We start from the raw sequence: 15,768 nt of genomic DNA, 5'->3' as shown, positions 1-15,768 counted from the left end.
TATTTAAATCAGTAGGAAGTCATAGATGCCTATTTTATTGAATAAATTACAGTTCAGCATAATTACTAGCATTCTTTACTTTGAAGATCAAACTGACCCAGATTTGGCCAGTGACAGCCTTTCAAGCTGACGTCTGTGACTTTTCATGGTCCTCATCATTCTTGAACAATTTCCTGCCACAAGAAATTCCAAGCTTATCTTGTATTTTCCCTGCCCTAGCCGTGGAGTCAGCCATCCCCTCAAGGAGTCCTCATTTCTTTTAGTTGAGAATGGCATTTAGAAACCAATATTAGGCATTAAAGGTGGTCAGTGCTACAAGGGTGTCATTGATCCCAGACCCTTTGGGCGGGCACAGAGGGTATATGTGTATATATAAACACATATACACCCATGCATATATTATCCATATCTACATATTTTGGAAATGCTGCATTCACACCGTTGCCTCCAATGACAGTCCAACATCGCATAATTTATTCTAGTCTTCCCTTCTCCATATTTGTACCTCCCTTCAACAGTGAGAAACCTGGCTGCCATTATCCTCAATGTACTTGATTCATTCTTTGGGATGCGACCAATCTCCCACATTCATTGTGGTTGTCTTAGCCCCAGAGCTTCTGATGCTTTTTGGCCAGTGTAGGTCAAGAGCCAATGCTTCTTGACTTTTTTACTGAAGGGAGTTTTACTTGTGGTTAAGTGGCAGCTGGCACTGCCACTTTACAAACCCCTGTCAGTAAAATAGCAAAGATTCACTCAGAACAATGTGGTGGAGTGTGAGGTATCTGCAGTCAGAATGTCAAGTTAACATGATAGCTGTGCCACTTGCTAGCCGTGCAACCCTGGACAAACTAGGTAACCTCCTTTAGTCACTGAGATACCTCTCTTCAAAGAGAGGCCATAGCAGGGAGAGGTCAGGTCATCCTGCTGCTTCTTGCTGATTGGGGCATAGATCCTGAGTCTCAGAATGAAGGATTCTGCCCTCTCCAGTCAAATATCCATTTGCAATGAGCAGCAACTTTCAGCGAGAGCATGGAAGAGGCTTCAGGCAGTATGTGGCTGCACCAGCTGCTGGGGAGGAAAGTATTAAAGGGGATTGCCTAGACATCAATCCACTTGGGATAACTCTCACACACTGCAGAGTAATGTACATCTGGGGCCTCATTTGCTTTGTTTGCAAACTGAGAATGGTCATATGGGCTTTCCTACCTTAGAGAATTGTGTGAAGATCAAAAGCTAATGTTCTTCAGTGCATGAAGTGGGAAATATTTAAATAATACTTCCCACTCCCCTCTACAATCCCTTTAAAAAAATAATACATATTCACTGTAGAAAGCCCACTAGTAATCCATGCTTGTAATCCCAGCGCTTTGCCAGGCCCAGATGGGAGGATCATTTGAGGCCAGGAGTTTGAGACCAGCCTGGGTAGCATAGCAGTAACCTGTCTTTACAAAAAATTAAAAAATAATAAAATTGGGCAGGCAGAGTGGCTTGTGCCAGGAGCATTGTTTTAGTCCAGGAGTTCAAGCTTGCAGTGAGCTATGATCACGCCACTGTACCCCAGCCTGTGCAATAGAGCAAGACTCTGTCTCTAAAAAAAATTGTTTTTTAATTAAAAAAAAAAAAAAGAAAACCCAGGTAAGCAAAAATAAGATAATAGGCATCACTGGCTGTCCCCCCATGTAAAGACAAGAGTCGCTTACATTTTGGAATAGATTCTTTCAGTCTTGTTACTATGCCTATCAGCTATAAATCCTTAATCCTGTTGAGTTCCTACTCTCTTCTGTTTCCGTGCAAAGTGAGGACCAGATTTCCTCTGGATGCCATTGCCTGCCTCTCCTGAGCCTCTCGCTGGCTGGTTCCAGCCGTACAACATCCCCACAACACAGCTGGCAGGCAGGCTGGGTCCATGTGTGCACCGTGTGGATGATGCACCATGCACTCCTCCTGGTGGGCACTTCTGTCTGCAACTCCTCCCTCACAGGAGGCCCTTCTTCCTTCCCAGGTGCAGAAGGCCAGGGAGCAGATTTCCTCAGTCTTTGATCATAACTAGTCGTTTACCGCGGAAGGTAGCTGGGACCCAGACCCCAAGGGGAACAGCAGCGCAAACTTTTCCTATTCCAGTGCTACTCATTGAAGCTTCTCTGGCAAACATGGCTCTAGAATAGATGCAGAGGATGTGGGGGGATGTAGGTGTGACCTCTGGGTGGGAGATCTCAGCTCTAGGAGACGTACACCCATTAACTCATGGACATCCCATCCCTCTGCCCTTTCTTTGTTGTTGACCCAGCTTGTCACCTGGTCCATTGACTACATGCTTGATCATTTTGTAAATATTTTCAGTATTCTCAAAGATTACAAAACACGTATGAGTGCCTGAGGAGAAAAAGCTTGGTGGTGGTGGTGGCGGGGGTGATATGTAAAAGTTAGCTGCTTTTTCTAGCATTTTCACCCCACAACCAATGCAAGGATACACATCCAATTTCAAATTTACTTTGCATCTCTGAAAATTTCTGCTGAGGATGCACAGATGTTCCTATCACGCATGTCCGTTGGGACTCACTAGTCCAGGTACCGTCATCTTCATAGGTTCATTCATTTAATATACATGTTAATATGTGGTAGGCGTTTTGCCCAAAATTTGGCCTTTAGTGCCGGTTAATGATTTGAAATTTCACTTTCAGAGAGTTAAGATCTTTGTGTGTAGAGGGTTTTATTCATCAAAAAGAAAGTGTCTGATGAAAACACAGATGAGACCCAGGTGTAGTGACGCATGCCTGTGGTCCCAGCTGCTCAGGATGCTGAGGTGGGAGGGTCACTTGAGCCTGAAAGTTAGAGGCTGCAGTGGGCTATGGTCCCATCACTGCATGCCAGCCTGGGAGACACAGTAAGACCATGTCTCTAAAAGAATTAAGACGAGGCAAAAAACCCCACAAATGTCCCTTGGGCTTTGTCTGTGAGTGTCTTGCTGTGTATTAGTTGATACTGGATCAGGGTTAATGCCTACATGGAGTGGAGGCCACCAAAGGAGATGTGGAAAGTGCCCAAGGCGGAACTAAAACCAAGTTTCATCTCAGCACCTTTGCAGAGTTTTCTGATTTTTGTCCTATGACAAGCCTTCAGATGTGGCTCATTTCTTTTATTTAAATCTGTCACCCCTCTCCACCCCACACCATTTCCTTACTTACCTTCTCACCAAGATTTGCAATGCTAGAATCACTGCTTTGCATAAATCTCAAATTCTTTGCTTCTGCCTGGTATTCTTCTGGCAAACTCTGATGAAAACTACCTCTGGCCTGCTCTGTCCCTGCCCCTGAGCAGCTGAACGTGTCTGGAGAAAAGCACGAAGACTGTTCCATATTAACCAGTCTTGACATTGATCTTAACAATCAACCTCCAGGAGCCCTCAATACCTCTGGTAGACTTACATCATTTATCTAGTCAATCAACTCTTCTGTACTCAGAGGAGACCACTTCACATCTTGTGTCCTTTCCTGATGACACCTTCCCCTGGTCCTCCCTCTCAGCTGATGACCTTTAGTCCAATTGAGAAAATAGAATTGATTATGAGAGAACATCTCCCACTTTCCCCACAAAATCTACCAACCTCCTTGCCATTGGTGCCTCAGACTTGACTCTGTCTCCTGTTAGATAATGATCAGCTTATGCTCACTCCTTCTCGCTGCCTCTAGGACATTATTCCTGCCTCCTTCTCTCTCCTCTATCCTTGACTTCCTTCCTTCGTGTGGACATTCCCATTAACACCAAATATGCTGTATTATTTCCCACAAACAAAAACCCAAATCCCAAACCTCCCCAAAACCCCACTATTACCCCGTATCTCTGCTCTCCTTAATAGCAACATATCTTGAAAGAATTATCTCTAGCTCTTTACTTCCAATTTCTCTCTCTTTCTTTTCTTCTTTTTTTTAGATAGGGTCTTGCTTCGTTGTGAGAGGCTGGAATGCAGTGGCTTGACCATAGCTCACTATAGCCTTGACCTCCCAGGCTCAAGGGATCCTCTCGCCTCAGCCTCCCCAAGTAGACACCACTTCCAGCTATTTTTTTTTTGGGGGGGGGGGTGTAGAGGCAGGGTCTCACTATATTGCCCAGGCTGGTCTCGAACTCCTGGTCTGAAGCAATCTTCCTGTCTAGGCCTCCATAAGTGCTAGGATTATAGGCATGACCCGCTGTGCCCGGCCACAATTTTCTATTCTATGGGATAATAATGTCTTATCTAAAGACATATTATTTTCTAAAATGTAGGCAAGAAGCCCTTTGCTTTATATTCTTCTGTGAGCTTCAAATTCTCCCCTCTGCCTCACAGGAATGATAGATTTTATATTTTGAACTAAAAATTGAGCTGTAAATAGCTTCAGGGAGAACGATCGCAGAATATGGAGGTTTTTACCTTTTCTATGGCCTTGTTTCCTATGCAGTTGCATTTTCTGAGTACATCTATTGCTTTCATTAAAACATGTTGACAACAGTAATCTGAGCATGTAAATGATGAGCCAAATTTGCTTGTTTATTTTTCCTTTTTAATCTCTCTGAATTAAAAACCTAATAAATGTTTTGTTTTAAATAAAATATATAACTGAAATGTTATACCCACTAAACGACGATTCTCCATTTCCCTCTCTCCCCAGTCTCCAGTAACCACTTTTCTACTCTCTGCTTCTGTGATAATCTTTTAAATATACCTATGTAAGTGGAATCACAGAGTATTTGTCCTTCTGACTGGCTCATTTCACTAAACATAATGTCCTCCAGGTTTGCCCATGTTGTCACATCTGGCAGGATTTCCTTCTTTCAAAAAGCTGAGTAATTTCCCATTGTATATATATACCACATTGGCTTTGCCCATTCATTCAGTGATGGACATTTATGTTGTTTCCATATCTTGGCTTTTGTGAATAATGCTTCAGTGAACACAGAAGTGCGGAGATCTCTTCAACATCCTGATTTCAGTTCTTTTGTTTATATACCCAGAAATGGGATTACAGGATCATATGGTAGTTCTATTTTTAATTTTTGAGGAACCACCAACTTTTTAAATAGTAGCTGTGCCATTTTACATTCCCAAGAGTGTGTGAGGGTTCCCTTTTCTCTGCATCCTTGACAACACTTGTCTTTTGTCTTTTTTACGACAGCCATCCTAACAGATGTGAAGTGATATCTCATTGTGGTTTTGATTTGCATTTGCCTGAGGATTAGTTACGTTGAACAAGTTGTCATATACCTGTTGACCATGCATCTGTCTTCTTTGGGGAAGTATCTATTTAAATCCTGTTCTTATTAAAAAAAATTTTTTTTTTGAGATTGAGTTGTAGGAGTTCTTTATATTTTTTAGATATTAACCCCTTATCACATAGATGGTTTGCAAATATATTTCCCATTCTGTGGGTTGCCTTTTTATTTAGTTGATTGTTTTCTTTGCTGTGCAGAAACATTTTAGTTTGACGTAATCCCACATGTCTATTTTTGCTTTTGTTCCCTGCGATTTTGGTATCACATCCAAGAAATCATTGCTAAGATCAATGTCAAGAAGATTTCCTCCTATGTTTTCTTCCAGGAGTTTTACAGTTTCAAGTCTTACATTTAAATGTTTAAAATATTTTGAGCTGATTTTCATGTGTGGCATGAGTCCATTTTCATTCTTTTGCTTCTGGATATTTTGTTTTTCCCAATACCATTTGTGGAAGAGACTGTCAATTTCCCATTGTGTATTCATGGCACCCTTGTTGAAGATCAGTTGACCAGAGATGGGTGGGCTTATTTCTGGGCTCTCTATTCTATTCTATTGGTCTACGTGTCTAGTGTCTATCTTTCTCTCTTTTTTTTTTTTTTTTTTTGAGACAGAGTCTTGCTCTGGTGTCCAGGCTGGAGTACAGTGGCACAATCTCGGCTCACTGCAACCTCTGCCTCCCGGGTTCAAGCAATTCTCCTGTCTCAGCCTCCTGAATAGCTGGGACTACAGGTGCATGCCACCATACCCGGCTAATTTTTGTATTTTTAGTAGAGACAGGGTTTCACCATGTTGATCAGGCTGGTCTCAAACTCCTGATCTCAGGTGATCCACCCACCTCAGCTTCCCAAAGTGCTAGGATTACAGGCGTGAGCCACCACACCTGGCCTATATGTCTATCTTTATGCCAGTATCATGGTGTTTCAATTACCACATCTTGGTATTACATTTTGTAGAAAGGATGATGCTTCCAGCTTTGTTTTATTCTGCAATATTGGGATATGTTGTGGTTCCAGATAAATTTTAGGATTTGTTTTTCTATTAAAAAAATGCCTGTGGGATTTTGATGGGGATTGTATTGAGTCTGTAGATTGCTTTGGGTTATATGGACATTTTAACAAAATTCCAATCCACAGAAACCTCGAATTTGTGTCACATTTTAAAAAAAGCATTATTGGCTAACGGACTCTTGTATTGCAACCTTCTACTTACTGTTTCTTTCTTATCTGGTAAGTCCAGTGACTACTGTTGATGTGAGATAAGATTTACTCTTTCAGGAGAGGATTTGGCAATTTTAAGAAACTTGAAAAGTTTTATCTTCTTTGCGCTAATATCTTGATGCAATAATCTAAAATACAGAGAAAAGGGGAATCATAAAGATTCTCTTTCTCGTATGGGAAAAGGCTGTATTCATGAAAATTCTTTCTCTATTTTAGTGAAAAGCAGAGAGTAGCCGTACAACACACACCAAGCAGCCACTGAACACAGTGATTTGAGGACCTTGTGGCAGCATAAAATACACTATAATATGCAAGGAAAATATGATTACTGAATCGTATCTATAGTACTCTCTGTTATGGACTAGAAATTATGTTAGTCCTAGGATGGTGGAATTATAGGTTTTTTTGAGACAAGGTCTCACTCTGTTGCCCAGGCTGGAGTGCAGTGGTGTGATCTCAGCTCTCTGCAGCCTTGACCTCTCAGGTTCAAGCGATCCTCCCACCTCAGCCTCCTGAGTGGCTGGGACCACAGGTGCATGCCACCATGCCTGGCTAAGTTTTTGTATTTTTTTGTAGAGACAGGGTTTTGCCATGTTACCCAGATTGGTCTTGAACTCCTGGGTTTAAGTGATCTGCCCACCTTGGCCTCCCAAAGTGTTGGGATTACAGGCATGAGCCACTGGGCTAGGCCTTTAAAATTTTTATATCCATTTTCCAAGACTGTGTATGATTAAGTATATAATAAATAAATTTTAAATTTACTAGAAATATCTAATACTTTAAGAAAGTGGGGCCAGGAGTGGTGGTTCAAGCCTGTAATCCCAGCACTTTGGGAGGCCAAGGTGGGTGGATCACCTGAGGTCAGGAGTTCGAGACCAGCCTGGCCAACGTGGTGAAACCCCGTCTCTACCAAAAATGCAAAAATCAGCCAGGCGTGGTGGCATGCACCCGTAGTCCCAGCTACTTGGGAGGCTGAGGCAGGAGAATCACTTGAACCCGGAAGGCAGAGGTTTCAGTAAACTGAAATTTTACCACTGCATTCCAGCGTGAGTGATGGAGTGAGACTCCATTTCAAAAGAAAAAAAAAAGAAAATTAAGTTACTATTACAGTTGGGTGGGGGTTGTTCATGGTTTTATTTTGAGCTGTCATCCTGTTATCATCTTAAGCAACATGACATCACAAAGGAATAGATAGACACCATTTAAGGGAACTTTGGTAACTTATTCTATGTCTGAAATGTCTTGGCTTCAGATATTTCAGAACTTTCTCTTCATGTCCTGTCTTAGTTCGGGCAGCTGTAACAGAACACTATTGACTGGGTGACTTAACGACAAACATTTAGGTTTCATAGTTCTGGAGGCTGGTGGTCCAAGATCATGGTGCTGGCAGATCTGGTGTCTGGTAAGGGCTCTCTTCCTGGTTTGGAAGATGGTCATATTGAATGTAAAAATAAAAATAAATAAACACATAATCAATCTCTAAAAATATATATTTAAAATTAGGTTAATTTTAATATTTTAGGAACAGAAAATAGAGTGAATAGTTATTGATTTTTATTCACACTATTTGCTAAAGAGTTTATTGCAAATTTGGAATATGAAAGTTGGGATTTTCTAGCCTTCCTTTGATTATATTTTCCTTTCCTCTCTTGATGATAGTTTCAAGTGCATAGACTTCCTTATGACCTTGGTCACAATGGGTAACATCTGAAACTAGGTCTGTTAATGTGTGAGTAAAGGTAAATAGGTAACCTGACTGAGATGTGGACCAAGATCCAAAAGGCTAAACCAATGGAGCACTTCATCATTTTCAAACACGAAGATATATTTAAGTCCTGGATATCTGAGACAAATTTAGAGAAAGGTGCATTACTACTAAGAAAATAAAAGAGTAAGATTTTGAGTTTATTCATTCATGGGTATGACAAGCAGTTTTAAATGGTGATAGAAAATGGCCGTAGAGAGTAAGTGAAGAGAAGGAGATGTATCAGCAGTGAGCAGATAATTTACAGAGTCATATTTTTTGTTTGTTTGTTTTTTTGAGATGGAGTTTCCCTCTTGTTGCCTAGGCTGGAGTGCGATGACGTGATCTCAGCTCACCGCAATCTCTACCTCCGAGGTTCAAGTGATTTCTCCTGCCTCAGCCTCCTGAGTAGCTTGGATTACAGGCATGCACCACCATGCCTAGCTAATTTTCTATTTTTAGTAGAGATGGGGTTTCTCCATGTTGGCTGGGCTGGCCTTGAACTCCCGACCTCGGGTGATCCACCCGCCTCAGCTTCCCAAAGTGCTGGGATTACAGACGTGAGCCATCGCGCCCAGCTGAGAGAGTCACATGTTTGAGGAGACAGGACAGTACAGGTGAAAAGTTTTGGTGAAAGTTTTGCCTCCCTGTTGCAAAAATACGTGTAGTTGCCTTTAGGGCCCACTTGGATAATGCAGGATAATCTCCCTATCTCAGGATCTGTAATATAATCATATCTGCAAAGCATTTGCTACAGAAGGTCACATTTAGAGATTCCAGGGATAAAGATATGCGATTTTGGGGCCATGATTTAGCTAGCCTACTAAACTCCCCAAGTCCATCTACAGATTCAGTGAAATTCTGTACCATAAATATTTTTAAATTTTCTGTATATTATGATGTCATACCATCTTTACCAAAAGGTTCAGGCAAGGGAAAGACTGCCTCCCTCAGGGCCAGCCAATTCTTAAAAAATATCAAAAGGCCCAGCTAGCAGCACTTTTTTTTTTTTTTTTTTTTTTTTTTTTTTGAGACAGAGTCTTGCTCTGTCACCCAGGCTGGAGTGCAGTGGCATGATCTTGGCTCACTGCAACCTCTGCCTCCTGGGTTCAAGCAATTCTTATGCCTCATCAGCCTCCCGAGTAGCTGGGATTAGAGATGTACACCACCATGCAGGCTGATTTTTGTATTTTTAGTACAGACAGGGTCTCACCATGTTGGCCAGGCTGGTCTCAAACTCCTGGCCTCAAGTGATCCGCCCACCTTGGCTTTCCAAAATGCTGGGATGATGGGTGTGAGCCACCACGCCTGGCCAGGAGCACATTTTTGATATGCAAACTAATTAACCCAGAGCCACACTTCTTTTATTTAGACCATATACCTAGGAAACAATATTCCTCTACCTTGATCATCCTGGGTCCAGGGACCAGGCAGCTAGAGACCACTCGAACAGCCCAAAGCTGCTCAAATTCTTCAAACTAGCCAACCCTAAACAGTGCATCCTGCCCTGTCTTGCCTTTCCTGGGGAAGCCCTAGTAACAGCAGTGGCCTCAACTTTCCCCTGGCTCCTGCCTTTTGCGCCTGATCACTCTGGTGTCTTTTCCAAGTGGCCACGTATAGCCTCCTGTCTCCAGGACCTGCGAACGTAATAAACATTGTTTTGCTGAACTTTGCCTGGCTCTCCTCTTGTGACTGACCATCTCATAAAATAATTACAAAACAAATTCCAATCAAAATCCTGGGAGAATGTTTTTGGTAGAAATTGACAAGCTGATTGTACATGTACATGTAATTGTAAAGGACCTAGAATGGACAAAATAATGTTGAAAATAAAGAACAAAGTGGGAGGACTGTCATCGATACCTCATTTCAAGACTTATTTTAAAGCTACAGTTATCAAGACAGTGTGGTATTGGCATAAATTTAGACATACAGATCAACGGAACAGAGATGAGTCCAGAAAGAGGCTTAAACGCGTGTGGTCAATCGATTTTTCACAAAAATGCCAACAGAATTCAAAGGAGAAAGAATAATCTTTCCAACAAATGATGTTAGAAGAATTAGATATCCATGAGGAAAAACAACTAAAATACTATTATCTGGTGAACAGGTAAGCAAATTGTAGTGTACCTCAACAATGGAATCCTACTGACCAATAAAAAGAAAGAAAGCCACTGATCAATTAAACAACATGACGAATCTCAAAAGCTAAATGAAAAGTTAGGCACAAAAGACTATACATTACATGAGTCCATTGATATGGAACTGTAGAAAAGTCAAGACTATAGCTACAGAAAGATCAGTGGTTGTCAGAGTCAAGGCATAGGATTAGGAGATTAGCTGACAAGAGGCATGAAGGAAGTTTTGATGGTGATGTTAACATTTTGTATCTCGTTGGGGTGGTGGTGATGTGATTTCCATCATTTATCACAACTCAAAACAAACACTTCAAATTGGAAATTTTTAGTTGGATGTAAATTGTATTTATTTATAATTTTTTCCAGACAGGGTCTTACTCTGTCACCTACGATGGAGTGCAGGCACAATCTTGGCTCACTGCAGCCTTGACCTCCTGGGCTCAAGCAATCCTCCTGCCCCAGCCTCCTAGAGTAGCTGGGACTACAGGCACACACTACCACTCCTGGCAATTTTTTTTTTTCTTTTGGTAAAGATAGGATTTTCCTATCTTTCCCTGGTCTCAAACTCCTGGGCAATCTTTCTAACTCGGCCTCACAAAGTGCTGGGATTACAGGTGTGAGCCGCTGTGCCCAGCTGAACTGTAACTTAATAAAATCATATTTTAAAAACCAGTCACAGTTTGGATGCATACAGTTACTCATCAGTCTCTTCTTTTTTTGTGTTTGAACTCATATAATTGATTTCGACTCATTGCCTGGAGATTCTTGTTTGACACAGACCGAAGCCTCTTGTTTATTACTATTCCTTCGATTATAGCAATTTAAAAATATTCTACTTGTTGCAGCCTAGGATTTGGTAAATCTTATATCAGCAGTCAACTGGGAAGTGTCTGAGAAAAGCAGTTCCTCAGGACTAGCCACCTATACATCTACGTAACCCTAAACCTCTGCACCCATCAGGAGAAGATGATAGGGTTGGCCATTCTTCACTTCATACAATGTTGGGTTCAGCTTTCACAGCACCTTCTATTTGAGGGGCTATCTTTATTCATCCAGTGCCACCTAAGAACCCTCAGGACAAAGCCTATATTTTCAGCATGGTGAAGAAGAACCACCTTCATCTACCTGCAGCTGACTTCTGTGAGTGCCATTTCTCAGCTCTTCTACCTTTCAGCCATATGAAGGGCTGGCCATGTCTCAAGGGAACTTTGCTTTCTCTTGCTTCGAGACCTCATCTTGTGCTTCCATTTCTATCTGGAATGTGTTTCCTTCTTGATATGGTTTGGCTGTGCCTCCACCCAAATCTCATCTTGAATTATAGCTCCCATAATTCCCATGTGTTGTGGGAAGGACCCGGTGGGAGATTATCGCATCATAGGGGCAATTTTCCTCATACTCTTCTCTTGACAGTGCATAAGTCTCATGAGATCTGATGGTTCTATAAGGGGAAACCGCTTTTGTTTGGTCCCCATTCTCTCTCTTGCCTGCTGCCATGTAAGACGTGCCTTTTGCTTTCTGCCATATTTGTGAGGCCTCCCCAACCACGTGGAACTATGAATTCATTAAACTTCTTTTCTTTGTAAATTACCCAGTCTCGGGCATGTCATTATCCACAGTGTGAGAACAGACTCATACACTTCTGCCCCCCAATTCCCTCTTTTCTCATACAATTTATCCTACTCATCTTTCAGGATTCCATCTGGATGTCACCTGTTCCAAGAAGCTTAACCCTTCAGAGCTATATTAAATAAACATTTCTCTTAGGAGATTTGGTGACCGTGTTCATGCCTCTAAAATCTGGAAAATCCATCAGCCCCATCTATAACCTTGCCCAAAGTTGGTTTTACACTCCCTCAGGTGAGCCAACAAATTCCTTATTTTGCTGAAACCATCTTGTTTTGAGTTCTCTTTCTTTTGCTATCATAACCAACATAACTGATGGTTAGGAAACTGATATAATCATCCTCCAATATGCAGAGAAAATCACGTTTGGGAAGGCAGTGAATGCAAGGGTGTTTGAACACAGGAATGGGAACTGGGAGAAAATCGAATAGGTGCTGGTTGTATCCACTGACAGCCTGTGTCTGTCAGCTGGCCCAAGGCTGCTTGAGTCTTAAAGGCCCCTAAATATGCTTCTGGTTAGTATGATTAATTCAAGAGAAAGGAGAGAAAGCCAAGGCTATTGAGAGGTAAAGAAGCAAGAGGGTTTCTGTTGCTGCACTCTGGGCTCAAATCTTGAAGGTGGAATGAACTGGTCTTAGGGAAGCCGACAGAGCAGTTGGCAGACTCTTCCTAGGCAAGGGAAATAGGAACCTCTGAAGGCAAAGCTTCCAAGTGGGGAAGCTCCTGAACAAACTGAGAACCATCCTTGACAATGCACCCTTCTGTGGCCCTCCATGCATAGCATGGTCTGTTGGTCACTCTGAATCCTTTCTTAAGCATCTGATGATCCACACACATCCAAATTCCTCAAGTTTCTCACGGATCACAGCAACTGAGGTCAGTGTTTGCAGACCAAATATTTGGATATCATTTTGTTAATTACAGGTTATTTAATAATATAAGTTAACTCTCTGATATCTGACAGAGAAACCCTCCCAGAGTGGCCCAAGAGCAGGAGTGTAGCCCTGGACTTGTATCTTCCATCGGAAGAAATGGAAGCCAAGAGAGAGCCATGATTTGTCCAAGGTCCCACCGCTCCATGGTGACAGGGTTGGGACTAGAATATGAGACTTCTGACTTAGAGCCCGCTACTCTTTGAAATGCATCCTCATGACCCCAAACACACTTGTTTTATCATTCGGAGGCATAGTCAGAGAAACAAGCTTTTACAGAAATGTGATCAACCAGCAGATGGCAATCTATTGAGGAATCTCAAAAACATTTTTTATTCCCTTCTGGATTTAGCTTGCTACTGTCCATAGGGTATGAAGTCAGCCATTGCTTCAGTTTCCTCTACAAATGACTTTCTTTTTCAGCCACCGTATCAGGATCAGAGGATGCTGGGGATAGTAAATGAGGATAGTATCATGAGATAAAGGGTGAGGATAACCTGATACAATAAAGATAGTAAACTTCAGCTCAGCTGAGTGCATTCACCCACACCTGGAATCCTAGCACTTTGAGAGGTTGTGGCAGGAGGATCGCTTCAGTCCAGGGGTTCAAGCGTGCGCTGAGCTATGATTGAGTCACTGCACTCCAGCCTGGGTGATAGAGCAAGACCCTGTGTCTAAAACTAAACAACAAAAAAAATTCTGCTCAAAAAATTGTTCTAAGTTTTAATTTATTTTTGGTTACTGTGAGTAAATATAAAAAGCTGTTCTATTCCGATCTTCATTGTCAAAATGTTTAATGTGTTTTTAGTCCATTTCCTGCATGAATGAAGTAGATGCAGCATAATTTGCTCTTAGCTGCAAATAATTCTGTAATTATCCATGCCTATGCCAATATCAATTCTCATTGTGCAGTATGGTTGATGTACAAGAAAAAACCTAGGAAATAATATGGTTTAAAAACATATCCTTGCAATAATTTTTTTTTCAAATGCTGCTGTCCCAAAAGTGACATATAAAGACCATCAGAACAATTGTGGGTTTCACCAAGTCAAATTTTTTTCCTATGTGACAGGAATTAAAATTAATTTTTTTCTCTGATTTACATAAGCACTATACATAAAATTAAAATTCATGGTTGTTTTCCCCGATTCATGTGAACGTATTTTCCATTTGTCCCTCTGAAATCATTCTCTATGCTTCTCGCCCTGCTCTGTATCCCAGAGGCTGACCTCTGTGGACTGTATCAGTGGGTTCCTCTGTCTCTTTTTCTTGGGTTTGACCAATGAGAGGTATCAACAGATCAGGGGGCAGGGGGAGAGAGGTGGGGTACTTATTTTTCCCATTCCCTGCTTGTATTGCTGACATTTTGGCAGTGGGTTCATTTCTCTTCAATGCACCTCATCTGCTTCTGTTAGAGGCCAACGAGCTCCAGCTTCTAGAGCTCCAGCTCTTTCTGGGTTCCAGGTTCCCTCACCTTGACCTTTCAGACCCACGGGATGGGATGTTTTGCCTTCCCTTGTGGGTTCCCTTAATCCTGCCCACCTCTCTGTACAAAGTCCCTTATTAAGTTCTCCTTAATATAATACTGTGAAGGTACCATTTGCCGCCTGCTGAGACCCCACCTGACACTTAGACCCTGACTGACACAATAACAAAAATATATTGCCTTGGGAAAACATAAATGTTATAGTGGACTGTCCTTTCCTTTGGGGAATTATAATTCTTTCTTCCATAGTAATTGTCCTTAGTCCATGTGGTATTCTAATGGTGATTTTCTAGTTTCCTTATTTCTATCTTTATTAATTTATATTCTTCTATAATAAAGGGCTGTCTCCTTCTCCCCATGTATTTATTTAAGTCAATATGGTCTTATGAATATTGATTTCATTCTTTGGATTATAATTCTATGTTATTATTATTTTTTTGAGACAAGGTCTCACTCTGTCGCCCAGGCTAGAATGCAGTGGCGTGATCTTGGCCCACTGCAACCTCTGCCTCCTGGGCTCAAGTGATCTCCCCTGTCTCAGCCTCCCAAGTAGCTGGGACTGCAGGCACCCACAACCATGCCTGGCTAATTTTCGTATTTTTAGTAGCGATGGGGTTTCACCATGTTGGCCAGGCTGGTCTCAAACTCCTGGCCTCAAGTGATCCACCCGCCCTGGCCTCCCAAAGTGCTGGAATTGCAGGTGTGAGCCACTGCACCTGGCCAATTCTATATTATTGTACTTTAAAAATTTTGTTTTGTTGTTTAATTTGTTCCAGCTTTGGTCGCTGGGAATTCTTTCGGGTCGGATATTGACATGGTTCTATTTCTGTTCTTTTTTTCTCAGCTCTTCCTTACTTTCTGGCACGTTACTTTCTGGCACCACAGTATGCCTCCAGGCTCATCTTATGTTTTCTTTGCCCCAACTACTTCTCCAAAGTGCTCTGTTTTCTTTTACTGAAGAATGGTATTTGGAAACCATAGTATTTACCCATGCCTGTAATCCCAGTACTTTGAGAGACCAAGGCAGGCAGATAACTTGAACCCAGGAGTTCAGCCTGGGCAATATGGTGAAACCCCATCTCTACAAAAAAAAAAAAAAAAAAAAAAAAATAACCAGGCATGGTGGCATGTGCCTGTAGTCCTAGCTACTTGGGAGGCTGTGAGAGGACCACCTGAGCCCAAGAGGCCGAGGCTGCAGTGAGGTGTCATTACGCCACTGCACTCCAGGCTGGGTGGCCAAGTGAGACCCTATTTCAACAACAAAACAAAACAAAAAAGAAGTACATACCATCTCAAATGTATGTAACGCGAGTAACCAAAGACATCATGCTTTTAACTTGGGAAGCCATTTTAATACTCAACAACATAACATTCATCTTA

This window comes from Macaca fascicularis, chromosome 9 (assembly GCF_037993035.2).
Source record: "Macaca fascicularis isolate 582-1 chromosome 9, T2T-MFA8v1.1".
Taxonomy (NCBI): domain Eukaryota; kingdom Metazoa; phylum Chordata; class Mammalia; order Primates; family Cercopithecidae; genus Macaca; species Macaca fascicularis.
The sequence above is the reverse complement of the archived record's forward strand: the minus strand, read 5'-3'. Positions refer to the sequence as shown.